Source organism: Phoca vitulina, unplaced genomic scaffold, assembly GCF_004348235.1.
Source record: "Phoca vitulina isolate PV1807 unplaced genomic scaffold, GSC_HSeal_1.0 scaffold2, whole genome shotgun sequence".
In the NCBI taxonomy this organism is placed as follows: Eukaryota; Metazoa; Chordata; class Mammalia; order Carnivora; family Phocidae; genus Phoca; species Phoca vitulina.
Genome location: NW_022589705.1, coordinates 23,875,500 through 23,896,352, shown reverse-complemented (window position 1 = coordinate 23,896,352; position 20,853 = coordinate 23,875,500). Strand labels below are relative to the sequence as shown.

At 46.8% G+C, this 20,853-nt stretch overlaps 1 protein-coding gene and 1 non-coding gene across 2 annotated transcripts in view; one reads left to right on the top strand and one right to left on the bottom strand.

The window, feature by feature from the left end:
• Positions 1 to 13,090, bottom strand: part of BCAR3 (BCAR3 adaptor protein, NSP family member) — a 239,328-nt gene extending 226,238 nt beyond the window's left edge. The window contains exon 1 of the mRNA XM_032423373.1: positions 13,029 to 13,090. The gene's annotated coding sequence lies outside the window, so the exon portion shown is untranslated. The remainder of the gene's footprint in view (positions 1 to 13,028) is intronic.
• An 893-nt stretch (positions 13,091 to 13,983) lies between these two features.
• Positions 13,984 to 14,068, top strand: TRNAR-UCU. The gene is given in 2 exon segments: positions 13,984 to 14,020; positions 14,033 to 14,068. It is a non-coding gene; the product is annotated as a tRNA-Arg (tRNA).
• Positions 14,069 to 20,853: the final 6,785 nt, after the last annotated feature.

Genomic DNA, 20,853 nt, shown 5'->3' with positions numbered 1-20,853 from the left:
CACACACACACACACACACACACACACACACACACACACACACACACGGCAGCCTGGCCTCCAGATCTCGTCCTGCCCTGCCCACTCTGCTCTGCTTTCAGGAGCTAAGTAGCAGCCTCCATCCACTGGCAGAATCTCCTTCCTGCCTGCAGGGAGGTAAGGCAGTTTGCAGGTTTAAGCTCCTCCCCGGTAGAGAAAAGCAATCAAGGCTTTTAAAGGTCAAGGTCTCTTCAGAGAGAGAGCCAGAGGTCATGCAGCAGGAGAGAGTAATGCTTCTTTTGTGGAAAGCAAACAAGGCCACGCTCCCAGCCTTTGGGCCTTCTCTGCCCGCCCCTTCTGGTGGAGATCCAGGATGGCCCTCCTCTCTCTCTCCTGAGCTCAGCCTCCCTCCCTCCCCAGCGCCCAGGCTTTGGCGGCAGCCGCCACTGGCCAGGCACTTCCACCGGGAGCGAAGGAGAGTCATTCAGGGGGCACGCAACACGAGGGGGCTTGTTTGGCTCTCTCTGCGCCATTTCTGTTCTGGGCAACTCAGCTAACCTGGCCTCTCTAAATCTGTGCCTATTTTGGGATCCAGCCAGAAGCCTGTTTCTGCCCTTGTCTGCCCACTTGCAAGCCTTCCTCGGTGTCCCCGACCACAGTTCCAGCCCAGTGCTGGATTCATTTTTCAAAGCTTTCAAAAAGAAAGAAAATTCTCTAACTCTGAACGCACAGAAGGAGCTCAGGAAACATAAGCTGAATTTGGTGATGGAAGGAACGCAGGAAGGAAGGGACGGTGGGAGGGAGGGAGCAGTCTGCTGCCTGGACTGGCCTGCCACCCGAAGGACCCCAGAGCCAGAGACTCTGGCAGCTTACTTAAGCCAGGTGTCTGGGGTGGGTGGTGGCAGGGGGAGAGGCCAAGCAGAAAGGACAAGCTGCCATGCTCCGGCGAGGAGGCGGACCAAGGGCTGGCCACTCCGTGTCTGCCCCTCAGCTCCTCTGTGCCGGTCCTGGGGACACCAGGGCCATACCTCTTGTCTTCACTCCTGTACTTTCTTCTACCTGGGCTGTTCCTTCCTCTCCTCTTCACACTTCCCATTCCTAGTCCTTCAAGACCAGCTACAAATGTCCTGTGAGACCTTCCCACCATCCCCCCCCCAGTCCCAGCGGCTGGGACCCCTCCTACTGGACTGGCCATCAGCCTTGCCCACATTCTTGGAGTAGCGCTTGGCTGGATATATTTGTCTCCACGTCTCCACGCTTCACAGCTTTGCTTGTTCATGTACACATTCATGCCTCGTTCACCCTGGAATTGGCCCAGCAGTGACAGAGCAAGACCGGGCTCCCCAGGGCCACCAGGTAGCTCCCAGGCCAGTGATGGAGGAGCAGACTCAAGGAGGAGTTATGAGATGGTGACTGTTTTGAAAAGGAGGGTTGGGGCACCTGGGTGGCTCAGTCAGATAAGCATCTGCTCAGGTCATGATCTCGGGGTCCTGGGATCGAGCCCCAGATTGAGCCCTGCATCAGGCTCCATGGTCAGTAGGGAGCCTGCTTCTCCCTTTGCCCCTCCCCCCACACTCATGCATGCTCTCTATCTCAAATAAATAAAATCTTTAAGAATTTTTTTTATTTTAAAGATTTTATTTATTTGACAGAGAGAGAGAGACAGCAAGAGCAGGAACACAAACAGAGGGAGTGGGAGAGGGAGAAGCAGGCTTCCTGCCGAGCAGGGAGCCTGACGCGGGGCTTGATCCCAGGACCCTGGGATCATGATCTGAGCCGAAGGCAGACGCTTAACAACTGAGCTACCCAGGGGCCCCTCAAATAAATAAAATCTTAAAAAAGAAAAGAAAAGAAAAGAAGGGTCAGGGTGCTGTGGGAGTATATGACAGGAGTGTGTTTAGTCTGGGCTTGGGGTGGGACAGTCGGGGATGGTCTCCCTAAAGACAGAACATTTAAGCTGAAATCTAGAGAAGGAGGAAGTCCAGAGTGAGAGGTAGGTATGTGTGTGTGTATGTATGTGTGTGTGTGTGTGTGTGAGAGAGAGGGGTGGGGTCCCAGTTCACACTGGGCAGGTGCATGAGCAAAACCTCCACAGAGAAAGAGCCAGTGTGCCAGGCAGGAGGAACCCGAGCAGAACATGCAGCCGAGAGGGAAACAGGCTGCAGAGTCAGGTAGGAAAAGATCAGGGAACACTGGGAAAGGCCCTGTTCAGGGCCAGCTCCGGAAAGGGAGGGTCTCATTTGGTTTTTTGTATTCCTGGGGCCCCACAGAGTGACAGGTGCTCCAGAAGTGTTTATTGAATAAATAAAGCAATGAAAACACTTTAACTAGAGAAACAGAATTTAAACAGGACATGGAGATGTGACAAGTGAAACCAAACCACCGCTCAAGGCCGGCTGTGCCACCATGAGAGCCATTTCGACCTTTAGCTGGGAGCCCAGGAAGCACCACATCCATCTGACTGACGCGAGGACAGGTTTGTAATGAGCACATATGGCATGATTTGATTGGGTCAGATTTCGCAAGACAAGTGTGCCAGGTATCCAAAGCAGGCTTCTCTGGTGCCAGTGGGGGGAATCTAAGTGACATCTGCCAGGCTGGGACGTGACGCGGCAGGGAAGTCTGGCCGACAGAGACCCAGCCAGGGGCTGTCTTGATGCTGCTCATCAGAGCGGAGCTTCCTCTGCTACTCCCTGCAGCCTTGTGGACTTCAGAGAATCAAAGCATTTCAGAGCCAGGGAGGACTCTAGGGGTCCTCTAGTCGGCCCCTCGTTTTACTGGTGAGGACACTGAAGCCAGAGACGTTGAGTGACTTACCCTCCAGGCGGGCTCTAAGCTTCCTGGTTCTACATCGGGGCCTCTTATAAGCACATCTAAAGGGAAGAAAGGGAGAGAGGAGAGCAGGAGAGGGGGACAGAAGGGTGAGCCAGGGTGACTAGGAAGCAGTGTCTTATAACACGCTCCTACCCCCAGCGAACAGCTTGCTGAAAGGCAGTAAGAGAGAACCCAATGCTCGTCTCTCAGCGGAAGGCTCAGCCCTGCGGTGAGTGTCTGCCTTGGAGAGCCATTGGCTGTAGGTGGGACCACACAACCTCCTGCTTACGGCTGTTCCCTCCTTAGCCAGGAGGTAGGAGCTGGGAACCGGGACAAAATAGCCGGAGTTTGTCTGAGTCCTCACACTTGCATTACCTCACATATCTCTTGTCTCCTTCCTTCTAGTAAGAGAACTCCTGAGTTTTAGCTGGCACGTGACTGCCGGGAATAAAGACTGCATTTCCCAGCTCCTTGTCGCTGAGCTGCCTCTGCGACTAAATTCTGATCAAAGGCATGTAAACAGAGGGATCAGGTGCAGCCTCGGAAAGTCAACTGAAAGCAGTGGTTCTCCAGCTGGAGAGATTGTGCCCCCAGGGGATATTTGGCAATGTCTGGTGACATGTGTGTCTGTCATACGTGAGAAGGAGGAAGTAAACACTGGCATCTTGTGGGTAGAGACCAATGATGCCGCTAAACATCCAACAATGCACAGGATAGCCCCTACAATAATGAATTATCTGACCCAAAATGCCCGTAGTACCAAGACTGAGAAATGCTATCTCAAAGGGAGAGGGCATGCTCATCTCACTCCTTCCCCCGTACTCCTGACTAGACTGTAGATGTGAAGGCTGGAGTCTGAACTGCCATCTTTGACCATGAGGTAGAAGTCACATGTTGAGGACAATGAAGCAACAAAAGTTATCTGGATCCCTGATGATCCCCAAACTGCCATCCCAGCTGTGGACAGCTCTCTTCCAGACTTCATTACCTATAACTTAATAAAGTTCTAGTTCATTTAAGCCTCTGTTGCTTTGGTTTTCTGTCACTTACAGCTGAACTTAATTAATATACTTTTCCCTCTTGCTCTTTTTTCCATTCATGTCAACTACAGTGAGCCTCTGCTCACCTAGCCCTTGTTCCTCATCTCTCCTCCCTTTGTACTCCTCAGTTGCTCCCAGGTTTTGTCCCCAGATTTAAGTGACCGCTATCTTCCTTTATTCTCAATTTGATATACTTTGAATTCTGACACCTGCTCCAAGATCCATCTTATTGCAACTCTGAGACTATCAGGTCCTGCTCCTTCCGGATTCCCGGCCAATCATGTTCTAACCAGTCCTATGAGTCGGCCATATCATTTGGGTTCTAAACATTTCTTTGTAACCCAGTTTGCAACATGGAGCCACACTGTCCCAGACTACGTGCTATCTGTAATGACCAGTGTAGTATGGGTGTCAGCCCAGCTGAATGGAGGCTTGGCCAATGGGAATGGACCCTGGCCCTCACTCCACACAGGCACTACCAGTGGGGTATCAGCCCTGGTCATATTGTACCTGAAGAATTCATCCATCCATCCATACATCCATTTGTTCAACACCTACATGCGTCATGTTCAAGGCTCTGGCATGGAATCTGCTATTACAATACCTGGAGGTCTTTCAATTTATCATTATTGTTTACCACAGGCCTAAAAATGACAAACCCTTGGCAACCAAGTAGGATTACCCAGGAAAACAGAGGGGAAGAGCTGCCCTTCTCTTTATATCTCTTTGTGCCTCCTCTTTGTTAGTGTTGAAGAACTTGATATTTATTAGTCCTTTCCTTCCTGGGAATTTCAAGTCTGCTACTGGAGAGCTGAGAAAAAAGTCATAGTGACCCCACCACTATACAAATGAATTCACAGTTTTATAATCACAACGTTAGGGATGCAAGAGTAAATCATTTGTATTCAAGAGCAAGTATTCTAGAACAAGGAGGGGAACTCAGCCAGCCATTTGCTACTGCTTGAGACTACTTTAAACATCTTGAGAATATAATAAAATGCATAGAAAGAATCATTTCAAGGGGGAAGTGGGCAAGGACCAAGGAATAGTAAAAAAGGAACATCCCAGTGGGTCTCCGTGTCCTTCACATGAACTGGGAGAAATTATAAATCTAGTCCCAAATTTCTGAGTCATGATTGCAAATCTGATGTGAGGGTGGAAGCTTCCAGCTTAGTCAAAGTAATTTAGTGTGAGAAGAACAAAGGTGAATCATTTCAACTGTCTTCCTTTTCAGAGTCTTTGGTGATTGAAGTAGAGGAACAAGAATATAGCTGTCATGTTAAAAAGGGGCAGGAATGAATGTTATAGATGCTGTGGAAGCCAACTTCCAAGATGGCCCCAATATTCCTACCTCCTGATATTCACACCACTGTGTAGTCTCCTCCCACACTGTATTAGAGTTGGTCTGTGTTACCAATAGAATATAACAGAAGTGATGGTATGTGACTTCTGAGGCCAGGTCATAAAAGACATGTGGTTTCTGCCTTGCTCTCTCTCTCTCTCTCTCTCTTAGATTACTCACTCTGGGAGATGCAGCCCTGTGGACAGGTCAAGGATCTGAGGCCTCCTGCCACCAGCCATGGGAGTGGGTCATCTTGGAACCAGATCATCTAGCCCCAGTCAAACCTTCAGAAAATTACAACCCCAAACAACCTCACAAGAGACCCTGAGTGTGAACCACTCAGCATAGGCTCCCTGACCCACAGAAACTGTGAGGTAATAAATTCTTATTGTTTTAAGCTGCTAAGGTCTGGGGTGTATATTAATGTAGCAACAGACAACTACTATATCCCTTACTGTCATGTGAGTGTATGTTAGAAGCTCAGTTAATTCCTATGACCATCCTGTGAAACAGAAATTATTTTCTCCATTTTTGAGGAGTGAAAATTCAGACAGGTAATTTCCCAGGGTCATAAACTGTCTCAAAACCCATAAACCATGTTGCCTCACTCAGTCACACTTCTCAGACTTTCTCCCTCCTCCTCCCACTGACCTCCAGAGATGAGCCAGGCTGTCCTACTGTCAGGTAGGTTTAATGACGAGATTATACCACCACAGGATGGGAGTGGATGAGGATCTGAAAACTACCCCTGCCTACAAAAATTTTATTCTTACACACCCTGTGAAGCAATTTTGAGAACTTGGTGGAGACAAGGTGAAGTAAATGGCATTCTAAAGCAATGACAAATTGGGCGCCTGAGTGGTTCAATCAGTTAAGCGTCTGACTCTTGGTTTTGGCTCAGGTCATGATCTCAGAGTCATGATGTTAGGGTCATGAGATCAAGCCCCACACTGGGCTCCACTCTCAGCAGGGAGTCTGCTTGAGATTCTCTCTCTCCCTCTGCCCCCTCCTCCTTCCCTCCCCCACCATGGGTGTGTGCTCTCTCAAATAAATAAATCTTTAAAGCAACGACAAGCGAAATAACTAAAAAATGGACAATGTTTCTAATCAGAGTCAGAAATCTAATGGACAAATAACAAGACCTCATTGGGACAAAGGGTTGTTGGTGTCATTTGTGGGTCTATGACAGACATACCATGGGGAAACAGCTGAGGCCCTAAAAGCTTGGATACCTCTGGCTGGAGGGATTTCCTCCTCAACTCATCTTCAGGGCCAAGGTGCCATCCTGATGGAATTGAGGTTGTAAGCCCTGTCCCTCAGTCTAACTCAGGAGAAAGGCAGCCTGGAGGGATTGTAGAATGGACCCGACCTAGGTTCTGCTGGACATCATTAGCAATGTACCTTTTCTTCCCCAATTCCCTACACAGTGGGAAGTAAAGGGGCATAATTTCCTCTGTGCTAATTTATTGGCCCCCACTCCTGGGCCAATAAATCAGATTGATTCTGAGCTTTTTTTTCTTGTTAAGATTTTATTTTTAAGTAATCTCTATACCCAACATGGGGCCCAAACTCACAACCCCAAGATTAAGAGTCATGTTCCACTGCTCCACCGACTGATCCAGCCAGGCACCTCTGATTCTGAGCTTTTTGATGTAGTTTTGAGATCTGCTCAAGGATTTAAATTAATGCTGATAACAGAAGCTGAAGTGGACTAATGAGAGTTTGAATACCTAAATCCTAAACCACTGCTTCTCAAACTTTAATGCAAATGAATCACCTGGCAGATCTTATTAAAATGCAGATTCTGGTTCAGCCCACTCTTGCTCATCCTCTTCCTTCCTCCCAACTACCCCCACACATACCCCAAGCCACATATTGCACCCTGTGAGCCCTATTTGCCTCCCTGAACCCCACCCCCCCACTCCACCTTCCCTGAAGGAAAAAAAAAAAAGAAAAGAAAAATGCAGATTCTGAATTCAGCAAGTCTGGTCTGGGGGAGGTCCGAGAGCCTGCATTTCTCCCCCGCTCACAGGCTATGCTGATGCTCCTGGGCCATGGTCACCGCTGTGGTAGGAATGGGCAGAAAGCATTTGTTATTAAACTTGGCTGCCAATGAGAATCAACTGATGCCAGGGCCCCACCCCCAGAAACTCTGCTTTCCTTGGTCTTGGGAACATCCTGGGCATTGGATTCTAGCGTGCAGCAGAGTTTCAGGACCCCTGGTCTAACAAGCCTGTCCCCAGTTGCTGGTTCCCTCCCGATTTCCTTCCATGGAGCGGCTGCAGTGCAGAGTAACTGTGAATTTGGGGACAGGGGCCTGGCCCAGTCCTGCTGCTCTCCCTGTGTTTGCCTTCCCATCCGGACAGGGGCAATGCCTCTTGGAGGGTTGTTGTAAGGGTGAGGCCCATTCGCATACACAGGGAAGGCTCAGAATGGGGCCTGGCATGATTTATTACTTCATTGTTACTCTCAACTGCTAAAGGATTAAAATTAGTTAAACTTCAGTAAATGGTTTTCCATAGTTGGGCCCAGGAGTGGGGGAATGTCTTTGTTTGCTGAGAACTTGGAAGGAAGAGATGGGGGGAGGTTCAAGACCTGCTCCCCCAAACTGGGTCGCTGAAAGAATTAGGACACTGCAGGTCAACTCCTACTTCCACATGGTTGTTCAGGGAGCGTTTATGGAGTGTCCGCTGTGGACAGGGCATTGTGCTGCGCCTCGGGGAGAACTGCCTAGAGCTGGAAAGCCAGGGTGTCCAGTGTTCAAGAGCTTCTAGTCTACCGCAGAAGACAGGCTAGGCACATGGTCGCGGAGCCTCCTTACGGCCTGGAGGACTCAGCCAGGGCCTAAAGGAGCCGGCTGCGAGCTAGCCACGAGAAGGCATGGTTCCTTCCCCGCAAGGTGCCTATATATAGTCTGGGAAAGGAGGCAGAAAACCAAACAGAAAATTATACAGCTTCCAAGGTGCTTCAGGAATCCAAAAAAAGTGTCCTCCCTACCCCACAGCCTCTGCTCCAGACAGAAGAATGTTTGGGAATATTCTTGAAGGAAATTATGTGGGCTGATGGATTCAAGCCCTACAGCCTCGTATTCGAAGTGCTTCGGGATCTTCGCCCCACTGACTCTCTCAGAGGTCCCTCCTGCCAGGTCAAGCCCATTTCCTCTACCCATCCACACTCTCCTGTCTGACTTTGCTCAAGACTGCAAGGTACATGGGAGCAGGGGCACCATCTGTCTTCCTCACCGGCGTCTGCAGAGATTAGTGCAGAGCCTGGCCCAATGCGTAAATGAATAAATGTGCTGTTGGCAGGCTCAAAGCCTGATCAAACTCAAAAGACTCAGGTCAGGCGTGGACTTTGTGCAGCCTTCTTTCAGGCAGAAGGTGACTGCCCCCTACAGGATGGTCCTCCATCCTTCCGGAGCTCTGCTTAGAAGCCTGCTCAGCATCCCAGTCACCCCAGCCAAAGGTCCAGAACTCCCGCAGACGCGATATACCCGCTTCTACCCAGTTTCCCTTTGTGACTGGACCCCATTCTGAACACCAGCCTATCAGTCTGAGATTTTCAACCAGCTCTTCTCAAGCCCTTCCCTTTGGGGACTGGATCATGTTGCATTTTCCTAGCCTGTCCTGTCTTCTTCCTCACATTCCCCAGGCCCTATGCTCATCCCTGCCAGTAACCTCACACAAGCCGGCCCTAGCTTAGAGAGTCTTTTCAAATGCAGCCTCCCTCCCTCGTTCCCCCTCTCTGGATGTGACCCCTCTCTCCCCTGAAGTCCCATACCGCCTGCACCTCACTTGGAGACCTCTTGACCTTGCATCACAGTTGTTTGTGTACCTGTAGTCATTTCTATTAGGCTGTAAACCAGGCACACGTCTTCTTTCTTTGTATCTCAAGTAGGCCCTCAATCACTGCTTGCTGAAGAGATGAAGAAGCCCAGGAAAACACCAAGCACAAATTCAATGAAATTGAATGGTCTCCCTGACCCTTGGGCCCCACCCCACTCAGCCTGCCCATCACCCCCTACGTTAATCATTCTAAAGCACATGCCAAAGAAACTAGTCGCTCCCCATTGCCTATAGCATTAAATCCACATTCTTCATCCTGAATCAAGCCTTCTCCGGGCCACTTTGCCACAACTAGCTTCAATCCTACCTGTCCCACCTCATCTCTCGACACATTCAACTCCTCACCCCCAACAGTATTTCTATAAGGGCCGATTTGTCCCTCTTTTCTATGTTAATGTCTAGATTTCTTCATCCTGGAAAATTTTATTTTCCTTTCCTCATTCCTGTCTTGCCACCTATGTAGTTTGGTTATTGGTCTGGCTAAGAACTCAGTGCTAAGATTTTTTAGGATGAGAAGGGCCATCATGTAAATGTTGAGAGATTTTGTCTGGCAAAAAAAAAAAAAAAAAAAATCCTTGTTTTGGAAAACCATGCGGTAGCACACGTGAAAATAATCCACCCAAGGTTCCCGGGACAGAACTGTGAGGAAATCATGAAGCTGAAGGTAAATGTTTGCAGTTTTCGGTCTGAGAGGCTGGGTGTTCGGTTTGGGAACAGACATGATGTCTACAGTCCAGTAGAAGCTGGGTGGGGAGATGGGTAATGGGTCTTGGGTTGCAACAAATTTAGCTGATGCTGTATCTGAACTTTGGTTTGTTCCTGCAGGGTGTGGGATTTCTTTATTGGGAGTTGCTTGCTAATAATAACAGCAAACAGTTGTTACACACTTACTATGTGCCAGGCCTGAGATAAAGCTTTGCAAGGATTAATTCCTGTAATCCTCACAACTTTGGGATTTTTCAGAGGAGGAACAGAACGCTCTGAGAAGTTGAGGAGCACGTCTTGCAAGTAAGAATCAGAGCCAAGATGTGCACACCAGGAGTCTGACTCCATAGTCTGTGCTCCACATCTCACATCTTTGTTTTTTTAAAAATCTCATCCTTTTAAAACTTCTTTTTGGGGTATGCTTCATAATGAATATAATCCTACATACTTATTACTTGGGAGTGCAAACTCAGAAACCTTTTACTGGCAGGAGTGCCCACCACACCTTGCCATTGGTTTTCACATGCTGTGTAGCATTATTTGCTTATTGCTTCATTTTCACTGGTCATATTTCTCCCAAGGAATTTGAAGTCTCTTTGGATTGTGACTTAAACTTTCACTCAGTCTCCCACAGTAGGCCCAAGTGTACCCTCCCTAAATACTCACTGAATTGAATTAAACCGATACACCAACATCAACAACCTTCTCCCTCTGAAGCAAAGCAAAGCTAGTGAAAATACGTAACAGCATAGATTTCTAGACCTTCTGGGGCAGGCTGGAGCTGCTACCAAGCACTGCAAATAGAACAACATAGTAACTTAAAAATAATTCTGCCGTACAAACATGAAAAGTGTTACTGCAAACTCCCAGAGGGTGTACAATGCATTTGAACTTTAAAACACCAAAATGAAGTTGTTTTTAATTTAGGGTTTTGCTGTCCAGGAAACTCCAACTGCCCCTGGGCGATCAGCCTGCTTGGAGGTGGTTATAGTGCGTGCATTGGCTCCCTCTTCCGGCAGGAAGGAAGAGGTAATTTTCTTGCTTTTTTTTTTTTTTTTGAGAAATTCTTAGTTCAGGTTGTATAATGGCGGCTGTTTACTGCATGTACCGCCTGAGAAAATTCATCTCAGGGTGAGAAAAGGTTTAGGAAAACTTACTGAATCGTTTTCCTCCTATGGCAACTAGATTCACTATAAACCGCTTACTAATTGTCAGAGAACACACGTAGGCTTGTTCCGCTGTGGCTTTTCCCAGGCTTCTGACTTAGGGGGTAAAAAGTACAATCGCGATTGCTAGCAGGGTTTGTCACACAAGCCTCGTTTTCCCACACTGTCTGCTAACCCTGTATCTTGGTAATGTTTTCCGTGACAGGACAGGGTCTCAACTAGTGAGAGGAATCAAATATCTAAAATTCTTTGTTTGATTCATCAAGTGGGATTAGGGGCACACACATCTTTCCCTAGCACTTTGTGTCTTTCCCAGTGCCCCCTTTCCAGAGTTGTCTTTTTTTTTTTTTAAAGATTTTATTTATCTATTTGAAAGAGAGAGAACACACAAGTGGGGGGGGGGGCGGCAGGCAGAGGAAGAGGGAGAAGCAGGCTTCCCGCTGAGCAGGGAGCCCAATGCAGGCCTCGGTCCCAGGACCCTGGGATCATGACCTGAGCGGAAGGCAGATGCCTAACCGACTGAGCCACCAGCCGCCCCTTCCCAGAACTTTTATATATGAGTCTAAATTGTTACTTAGTTATGTCAATGACTGATTATTTGAGAATTGGCTGCAACACCCCCAGGCAGAAACCCTCCTTATGGTTCCACTGAGGCATCTCTTCCCCTGTTCCCTTATGTTCAACTCCAAGGAACAGTGAAGACAGATGCTGCCAGTGCCTGGTACATTGCAGAGTTCAATAAAGATTTGTTTATATAAATATGATTGAAAGTAATATTCTACTTTGTGGGCTAATTTTGCATATGTGAGAATTCCTTGATGTATGCAAAGATGTGTTTTATTTCATTAATCTTAAAGAGGGCATAACAATGCTATACACAAAATGTTTGTTGTCAAGGAATGTTACTTATAATACAGTGGAATGAGGGCGCCTGGGTGGCTCAGTTGGTTAAGCGACTGCCTTCGGCTCAGGTCATGATCCCGGAGTCCCGGGATCGAGTCCCACATCGGGCTCCCTGCTCGGCGGGGAGTCTGCTTCTCCCTCTAACCCTACCCCCTCTTGCGCTCTCTCTGTCTCTCAAAAAAAAAAAATCTTTAAAAAAAAAAAAAAAAATACAGTGGAATGAAACAGGCCTGGCAGCAATCAGGCTTCTGTCACTTACTGTTTGGAGAGGCAATCTACCATGGGCCCTTAGCACCCTTGCACACTCCTGCCACATATGCTAAGAATGCAAGACCCTGCTCACTTGGGCCATTTCTTGGGTTTGTGCTTGCAGTGAGCAAACTTGAGGGATGAGGGTGTCTCCCCACGGGACAAAGAGAAGGCTTGCTCACTCTTTGCTATATAATGGTGGGTTCCCCAAGTTTAGCAGTCCTCTTCTATAACGCAACCCATTTTGTGAGCAAGCATCCATCTGGGCCCATCTGCTTCATTCCTGTGAAAACTGGGGTTCAGAAAACCAACACAAACATGTTGACACTCTGGCTATTGCTTTTGCTGTAAGTCTTTCATTGCTGACCCAGTATTCTCTCGCGTGCTCGGTCAGCGTCCATGAAACTGACAAGCTGACACGTTAGCCTGCAAGGAGGGTAAAATCTCAGATTCTTCACAGTTCTTGATACTTACTAGCTGGGTGTCCCTACACAATTAATTTAACCTCTCTTAGCTGCAGTGTCCCTTCTTTATAGGGACAATAATACCTGCCTCATGGCACTGTTGTGGGATTAAATATAAGAATGGAAAGATCCCTGCCACACTAGATTCTTCCTGGGAGCTCCCTTTCCCTCTTCAGAACACTGACAGAGACTACTTTGCTTTGATGCCTGATGATGCTAGGCAGGGACGAATGGCGTGCACCACGGTGCGGGCCGCGGCTGACGCTGGTTTGGTGCGGAAGCGGGCTGTGGACCGACCGCAAGAGCGCGCACCGCGGTAGCGCCGCAATTTCTAGGTGGGCGGCTCTCGGAAAGCCGCAAACGGATTGGAGCGGGAAGCCAGAGATTTTGTCTGCAGCGGTCGCATAGCAACCACGCAGTATTTACTTAGATTGTTTATTTCAAGTGGCTTCGGGGCCGTGCTGATGGGGACGACTGGGGCACTGAAGAACCCACCCTCCACCCCCCGCCCCGTCACCCACCTGATTCCTGGCGACCGCGCCATTCCGAGGAGCCTCGGGCTCGGCCGCCGCCCGCCACCCCCGGGAACGCCCGCGGCCGCGCTCGGGCGCGCGCCCTCCAACCGCACGCACCCGCACACGCATGCTCCCGGCGCTCCCACGCGCGCAGCCACCCTCGCGGGGGCCGCCCACGCAACTGCGCGCGGGCTGGGGGCGGGTGCACGGCGGCCGCGGAGGCAGCTCCCGGCACTTGGATGCGCTCTCAGAGGATGCTGCGGCGCGGGGCGGGTCGCCCCCCTCAGTCCACCAGAGCCCGGATACCTCAGAAATTCGGCTCTGGGTCTGTGGGGAGCGAAATGCAACCCAAACCCCGTTTTACTGAACCCTGCGCAAATAAAACACGCACAAGCACGCACACAGACGCCGCCGCGGCCCGCCAGGGAAGAGTCCGGCACCCGGGAGGGGCCGCCGTTCGAGATCGGCCGCTAAAAGGTGCGACGTAAGTGCCCGGCGTTACCGGCCCGGCTAAACGGCGCAACGGCCTGCCTGGTTCCGCATCGCCGGGGCCGGGACCGGGGCCCGGGCCCGGGCCGGGCGTGACCGGCCGCCGGAGAGACCCGGTAGGCGGGGGCCGCTCGGGGCAGGAAGGGACCGGGGAGGAAGAGCGCGGGTGTGATTGGTCCTACGCGGCCGCGTCCTGGGCCGGCCGGAGACGGGGCTGTGGCAGCCCTCAGACCGACCGACCGACCGATCGGGGCCCGGCGGACGCGCGGGACTCGTCGACCTTGTGAGAGGCGGCTGCCGGGGGAGCACGGGCGCCTGCGGCTCGCGTTCGGTGGCTGCTGCCCAGGCTAGCCATGCCCTGGCCTCGGTGACACAGACGGGAAGCCGGGGGGGCGGCTAAGGGGGCGGTGGGAAGGGCGCGGGGCCGTCGCCTCTGGCTTAACACAGCAGATGCGCGAGGACTCCAACAGGTGGCTCCGTGGCGCAATGGATAGCGCATTGGACTTCTAGAGGCTGAAGACATTCAAAGGTTCCGGGTTCGAGTCCCGGCGGAGTCGCAGTTTTTCCCTCCCCGTAATTTATTTTCTGACCCCGTCATTTCTCTCCTCCCTCTTTTTTTCCTACACGGTTGAACTTGCCTCTCCTCCTTTGTCCTTTCTCCTTCTGCCTGCGGCTTCTGCGGCCGTTCCACGTCTGGCCGCTTGCGCGGGTGCCCTCGTCCCCCGCCCCGCTCCGCTTCCTCAGCTCGGTGGCTCAGGGTCTGGGCCCAGCTCCCAGCGGAGCCTGACCCGGGAACTGCTAGGAGCGGCTCCGGGCGGCGGCCAAGCGAGGCCTCGCCGTTTCGGCCCAAAGTGTGCCGAGGAGCTGCCCCCACGCTCCAGGGCTGACACCCCCTTGCCCGGATCGCGACCGTGACTGCTGGGGGGGGGGGCGAGGGAGGGCGAGAGAAGGATGAGAAAACAGGCCTACACCCTGACCTGCGCTGTGCTGGCTGACTGCCCTTCCAGCCCAGAATCCCCAGTGGGATCCTGTCAGAAATGCGGATTTCCGGGCCTCACTGCGGAACTCGGATTCAGTCGATCGGGGACGGGGCCCAGGAATCTGCATTTCTGATAAGAATGCGCGCTGCTCCCCCCCCATGATTCCAGTGCAGAGGTCCAGTGCAGAACCCCTCCAGGCAGGGGCTGCTATCTTGTCACTCTTCCCCTGACAGCTCATGGGTTTGCATGAGATTAGGGTTCCTCCTCACTAAATGGGAACCAATGAATGAATGAATGGAATTTTCAAAATTCATTGTAACAAACTTCCTGCAAAAAATACAAAATCCAACATTGTCAACAAAGGTACAGAGAAAAGTAAGCATCGTTGTTGTTCCTATATCTTAGCCTTGCAGTTCTCTCTATAAGCTATTAGTGAAAATGGTTTCTGGGAAATATTTTCAGATTTATCTTATGCTCATGTCATTTTTACATATATTGTCTCTGTGTTTATGTTGATATAGGTGACACACGATTGGTAGTATGCTATACTTACTCTTTCACTTATTAATATAGGTGGAGCTGCCTTGTTCCAGGGTGCATATATGTACTGTAATGATTTCACAGTCCCCAATAGTTGGACATTTAGGCGTATTTTCCTCTTACAATGCTTCAGTGAACATGCTCATTCTTACATTATTGTATACAAGTGCAAATATATCTATAGGATAGATTCCTAGGAAGTTGGATTGCTGGGTCAAAGGTTTGTTTGTGCATTCTTTGATAGATATTGCCATGTTGCTCTCACAGAGATTATGCCCTATTTACTCTCACCAGCAGTGTGTGAGTGCCCTTTTCCTCACAGCCTATGTGTTATCAGATGGTGAAAGATGGTTTCTAGTTGCAGTGTCATTCTTTTATTATGAGGGAAAGCTGAGCATTTTTCATATGTAGACTAATTTGTATTTCTGTGATTTATCTTTTCTTGAGTTCATTTTTCTACTGTATAATTGGTCATTATGTTGTTGGTTTGTAGGAGTTCTTTACATATTATGGAAACCAGTCCTTTGTTTATAATATGTTACAATTATTCTTTCTTAATGTATTTGCCTTTTGATTTCATATGTGGTATTTCATTGCTTTACAGAAATTCATATATTAGGATTTATCAGTCTTTTCCTTTATGACTTCCAGGTTTGGGGTTATACTGCACTCAGATTATTAAATAATTTCATCATGTTTTACTTTAGTGCTTTATATGGTTTTATTTTTGTACTTAAATCTTTATTTCATCCAGAATATACTTTTGTATTTTTTTTTAATTTTCCTCATCTATTCTTGAATTGTTTTTCTCACATAATGTTAATAACTAGCATTTATTTAGCATTTATTATATACCAGGTACTGTTATAAGTAATTTATGCATTTTAAGGCATTTAATCCTCCTGACGACCCTACCAGGTTGGTAGTATCCCCTTTCACAGAAGGGGCATCTGAGACAGAGGGGTTAAGTATCTTGTCCAGGAATACACAGCTAATAAGCGGCTTGCCAGAATGCCTGGGTCTTTGGGTAAAACCATAATTCTGTATTGTCTTTTCACATGAGCCTTAGTTACAGCTAATCTGGTTCTAATCTTAGGAGATATCTGTGTTGGAGTCATGTTATTTTATAGATTAATATAGGGAGAATTGAACTAACTCTGTGGAATCTTCCTATTTAAGAGCAGCAGCGGGGGGAAGAAGAACACATATGCTTTTCCATTTATTCAGTTTTTCTATGCGCTTCAGAAGTATGTTAAAGTTTTCTCTTTATATATATCTTGACTTATTTGTTAACTTTATTCCTAGATAGTTTTTTATGTTGAGATCTTTTCTTCCATTATATTTTCTAAGTGATTATGGTTTGTATATAAGAAGGCTTTTGATATTTTAAAAAATAAATTTATATCCAGACATCTTAATTGAACTATTTTACTATTTAAAATGATTTTTCAGTTCTAAACCATGGGATACCACTTCACATCCACAAGGATGGCTGTAATAAAAAAGACAGACAGGGGCACCTGTGTGGCTCAGTTGGTTAAGCATCTGCCTTCGGCTCAGGTCCTGATCTCAGGGTCCTGGGATAAAGCCCAGGTTGAGCTCCCCGCTCCCCACCCCCCCGGGAGTCTGTTTCTCCCTCCCTCCCCCCCAACTTTTGTATGTGCTCCCTCCCCCTCTCTCAAATAAATAAAATCTTTTTTTTTTTTTTTAAAGACAGACAATAACAATTGTTGGCAAGGATGTGGAGAAGTTAGAACCCTCATACATTGCCAGTGGGGATGTAAAATGGTACAGTCTCTTTGGAAAATAGTTTGGCAATTAGTCAAAAATTTATACAGAGTTACTATATAACCCAGCAATTTCACGCCTAGGTATATACCCAAGAGAAGTGAAAACTATGTTTGTGTTAACACAAAAATCTGTACATGATTGTTCATAGTAGCATTTTTTTAAAAAAATTTTTTATGTTAATCCCCATACATTACATCATTAGTTTTAGATGTAGTGTTCCATGATTCATTGTTTGTGCATAACACCCAGTGCTCCATGCAGAACGTGCCCTCCTCAATACCCATCACCAGGCTAACCCATCCTCCCACCCCCCTCCCCTCTAGAACCCTCAGTTTGTTTTTCAGAGTCCATCGTCTCTCATGGTTCGTCTACCCCTCCGATTTCCCCCCCTTCATTCTTCCCCTTCTGCTATCTTCTTCTTTTTTTTTTTTCTTAACATATATTGCATTATTTGTTTCAGAGGTACAGATCTGAGATTCAACAGTCATAGTACCATTATTCTTAATAAAAAGTAAAAACAATCCAAATGTCCCATCAGCTGATGAGTGGATAAACAAAATGTGGTATATCCATACAATGGAATATTATTATTGAGCAATAAAAAGGAATGAAATACTGATTCATGTTGCAACATGCATAAACTTTGAAAACATTATGCCAAGAAGCCAGTCATAAAAGACCACATACTGTATGATTCCATTTATATAAAATATCCTAAATAGTCAAATCTACTGAGACAGAAGTTAATTGTTGCCAAGTGCTGGGGCTAAGGGGAATGTGAAGTGGGTATTTAATGGGATTTTGGGGGAGTGACAGAAGTGTTCTGGAATGAGTGGTGATAATTGCACAACTCTGCGTATACAAAAACCCAGTGTACTGCACATTTTTAAAGGGATGAATTTTATGATATGTGAATTATCTCAGTTTTTTAAAAGGAAAAGTAGTTTTTTCAGTTAAGTATGTTGTGTTTTCTGGTAATATATCATTCACAAATAATTATAATTTTATCTTTTTTCTAATTCTTATGTCTCATTATTTCTCTTGTAATAGCATCTGCTAGTATCTCTAGAAAAATGTTAATTTTTGTGATAATGGTGACAGTAGACTGAGCTGTCCTGTTTCTAACCATTATAGGACTGCTTCTCCACTAAGCATGATGCTAGCTTTTGGGGTTGGCGCACATGCATGCATGCATACACACACACACACACACACACTTTATCACATTAAGAAACTATCCCTAGTTGTCAGTAATCTATGGAGGTTTTTTCCTTTGATCTGTTAATACTATGCAATATATTAACAGATTTTCTAATATTTAACCCTTCTTGCATTTCTGAAGTGAATCCTACTTGGTTGTGATGTATATTTATTTTAGTATTCTAATACTTTGCATTTTTGTGTATTTAGAAAAATTCACATTTATCTCCCATAAATGCAGCATTATTTAGAATGGCCACAAACTAGAAATAACCTAGATCTCTATCAATAATAAACCGTTTGAAAACAAACAAACAGACTCATAAATACAGAGAACAAAGTGGTGGTTGCTGGGGGTAGGAGATGGGCAAAATAGGTAAAGGAAATTAAGAGGTACAAACTTCAGTTATAAAATAAGTCACAGGGATGAAAAGTACACCATAGCACATATAGTCAATATTGTAATAATTCTGTATGGTGACAGATGGAAACTACACTTACCATGGTGAGCACTGCATAACGTATAGAATTGTCGATCACTGTGTTGTACACCTGAAACTAATGTATGCCAACTATGCTTCAATTAAAAAATTAAAAAAATAACTGTTTGAAGAAAGTATGGTAGAGTCATATAATTGAATACAATGCAGACCTTTAAAAAATGAGGAAGATGTATATATACTGCTATGGAAAAATATCCAAGATTATATGAAAAAAGCTGATATGAAAATGAGCATGTTTAATACGATTCTACTTGTGTTAAATACTACTACTACTAATAGTAATAACGTGCATTACTATGATTGTGTGTGCATATAAACTTTCTGGAAGCATATACAGCTAACAGTGCTGGGGCAGGAGGAGCAGTGATATGAAGGGACGGAAGGCCTTTTTTACTTTATATCTCATTGTAGTGTTTGAAGTTTTTCATAATAAGCCAATCTTATCCTTGTAATGAAAAAGTCAAGTTTAAAAAAAAAGAAAACAAAACCCAATACTAATGATGAAGGGGAAAAAAAACATTGTTCCTAGATCACTCTGATACTGCTTATCCACTGAAGATTTTCTGAATTGCATTCAGCATTTATTGACTCCTTACATTTTACTATATGCTGGATCTCAGCCATAAGTATACTTTTTAGGAGCCCCCCCCCCCCCCCCCGTTTAAAATGTGGAGAAACAGAACAAAATCTCTCTTTGTAGTGATTCCAGCAGGCAGCGTGTCCTGAAAGTCTTGTACAACATGTTAAGGACTGTGGACTTTACCCAAAAGGCAGTAGGAAACCACTGAATCGCTTTCAGGTGGGAAGGAGTGTGCTTGGATGTGTGCCTTCTATCCCCGCTCTGGCTGTAGTGTGGATGGCTGGCTGGCAGAGTGCAGGCCTGGCAGCTGGGAAACCAGTTCAGGGCAGTTGGAGTTACCTAGGTAAGAAAATGATGGAGGCTGGAACTAGAGAGGTAGTGCAGGGAGAAACCCAGAGCACAGACATTTGAAGGATAGGTAAAGAAGGAGTTTTTCCAGAGTCCAAGAAAAGGCAGCCAGAGAGGTAGGAAGAAAACTAGAAGAAAGTATTCTCTCCAAAAACTGACGAAGCAAGTTGCCTCTAGAGAAGGGAATCAAGAGGAAAAGAACCTCTAACATTTTTCTAAATGCCAACAAATTTATTTATCCCTTGCCATTTAATTATTCCCCAAGTCCTACTAAGTAATAATTATCCCCATTTTACAGATGAGAAAATTAAGATGCAAAGATGTTGTGGGAGGAAGGTGAAAAGCTTAGCCTAGGAATGATGGGAAAACATCTGCTCTTCTGAGGCAGGAGGAACGCAGGGATAAAAGCATGAAGGTGAAGGGGGAGCTAAAGGTGTTCCATTTTGAAGACCTATTTTCTTTGCGCTCTTTTACAGCTCGGCCTCACATCCCCAAGATTCCAGGAAGGTACTGACAAAGAGGGGGTTGCCCCAGGGCGTGGAGACCACGCCCATCTTATTGCTGCCTGTGCTCCAGACTCTCAGGACCAGAGGCCAGGAGTGGTTTCATTCCAGCTTCCTCCTTGATCTGGGGCTTTCTACATGCATCAGCATTAAAAAAAATATTTTGTAATCTCATTCGTCCTCAATTGGATATATATTTTTGAGTACTAGCTTTGTTCAAAGAACCACATTGGAAAGAAATACAAAGGTGAGTGAGATAGAGTGCATTTTCTTAGAGTTCACCCTAGTGTGGGGCAGGGAGCCATGGATCGATGATCCCATTAATTAGGATTGGCTTTGGTATGAGTGACAGGAAACTCAAAATACCAATGGATTCGGCAAGGTGGAGGGTTCTTCCTCATGTGAAAGTTCAGGCATCGGCAACTACTTGTTCATGAGAGATCCAGGCTCCTTTTTATTCTTTCACCTTATAAATGCAGCTTTTTTCCTGATGTTCCAAGAAGATTGCTCCTCCCCTGCCATCAGGTCAACATACTAGTTAGTGCAAAGAAGAAAAAGGGACAGAACCCCACTTCAAGCTCACCCTTCTCTGAGGGACAGTTCCCAGAAGTTGCACATACTGCTTTCATTTACATCCCATGGGAAGGTGAGAATCATAGCTTTTTTTCCCCAGGAAGCCACATTCCCCGCTAAAAATCATGTGTTCTGTAACTGGTAAAGAAAGGGAAAAAGTTCAGCAGTTTTTGCTGGTGATGTGGAAACAGGTATGCAGATAGCCATAGTGCAAGGTTAAAATGAAAGTGTGACAGTTATACTTACTAGCTCTGTACCTTAGGCAGGTTCCTTAACTTCTCTGTGCCTCCATTTCTTCACTTATAAAATGAGGATAATAGTAGC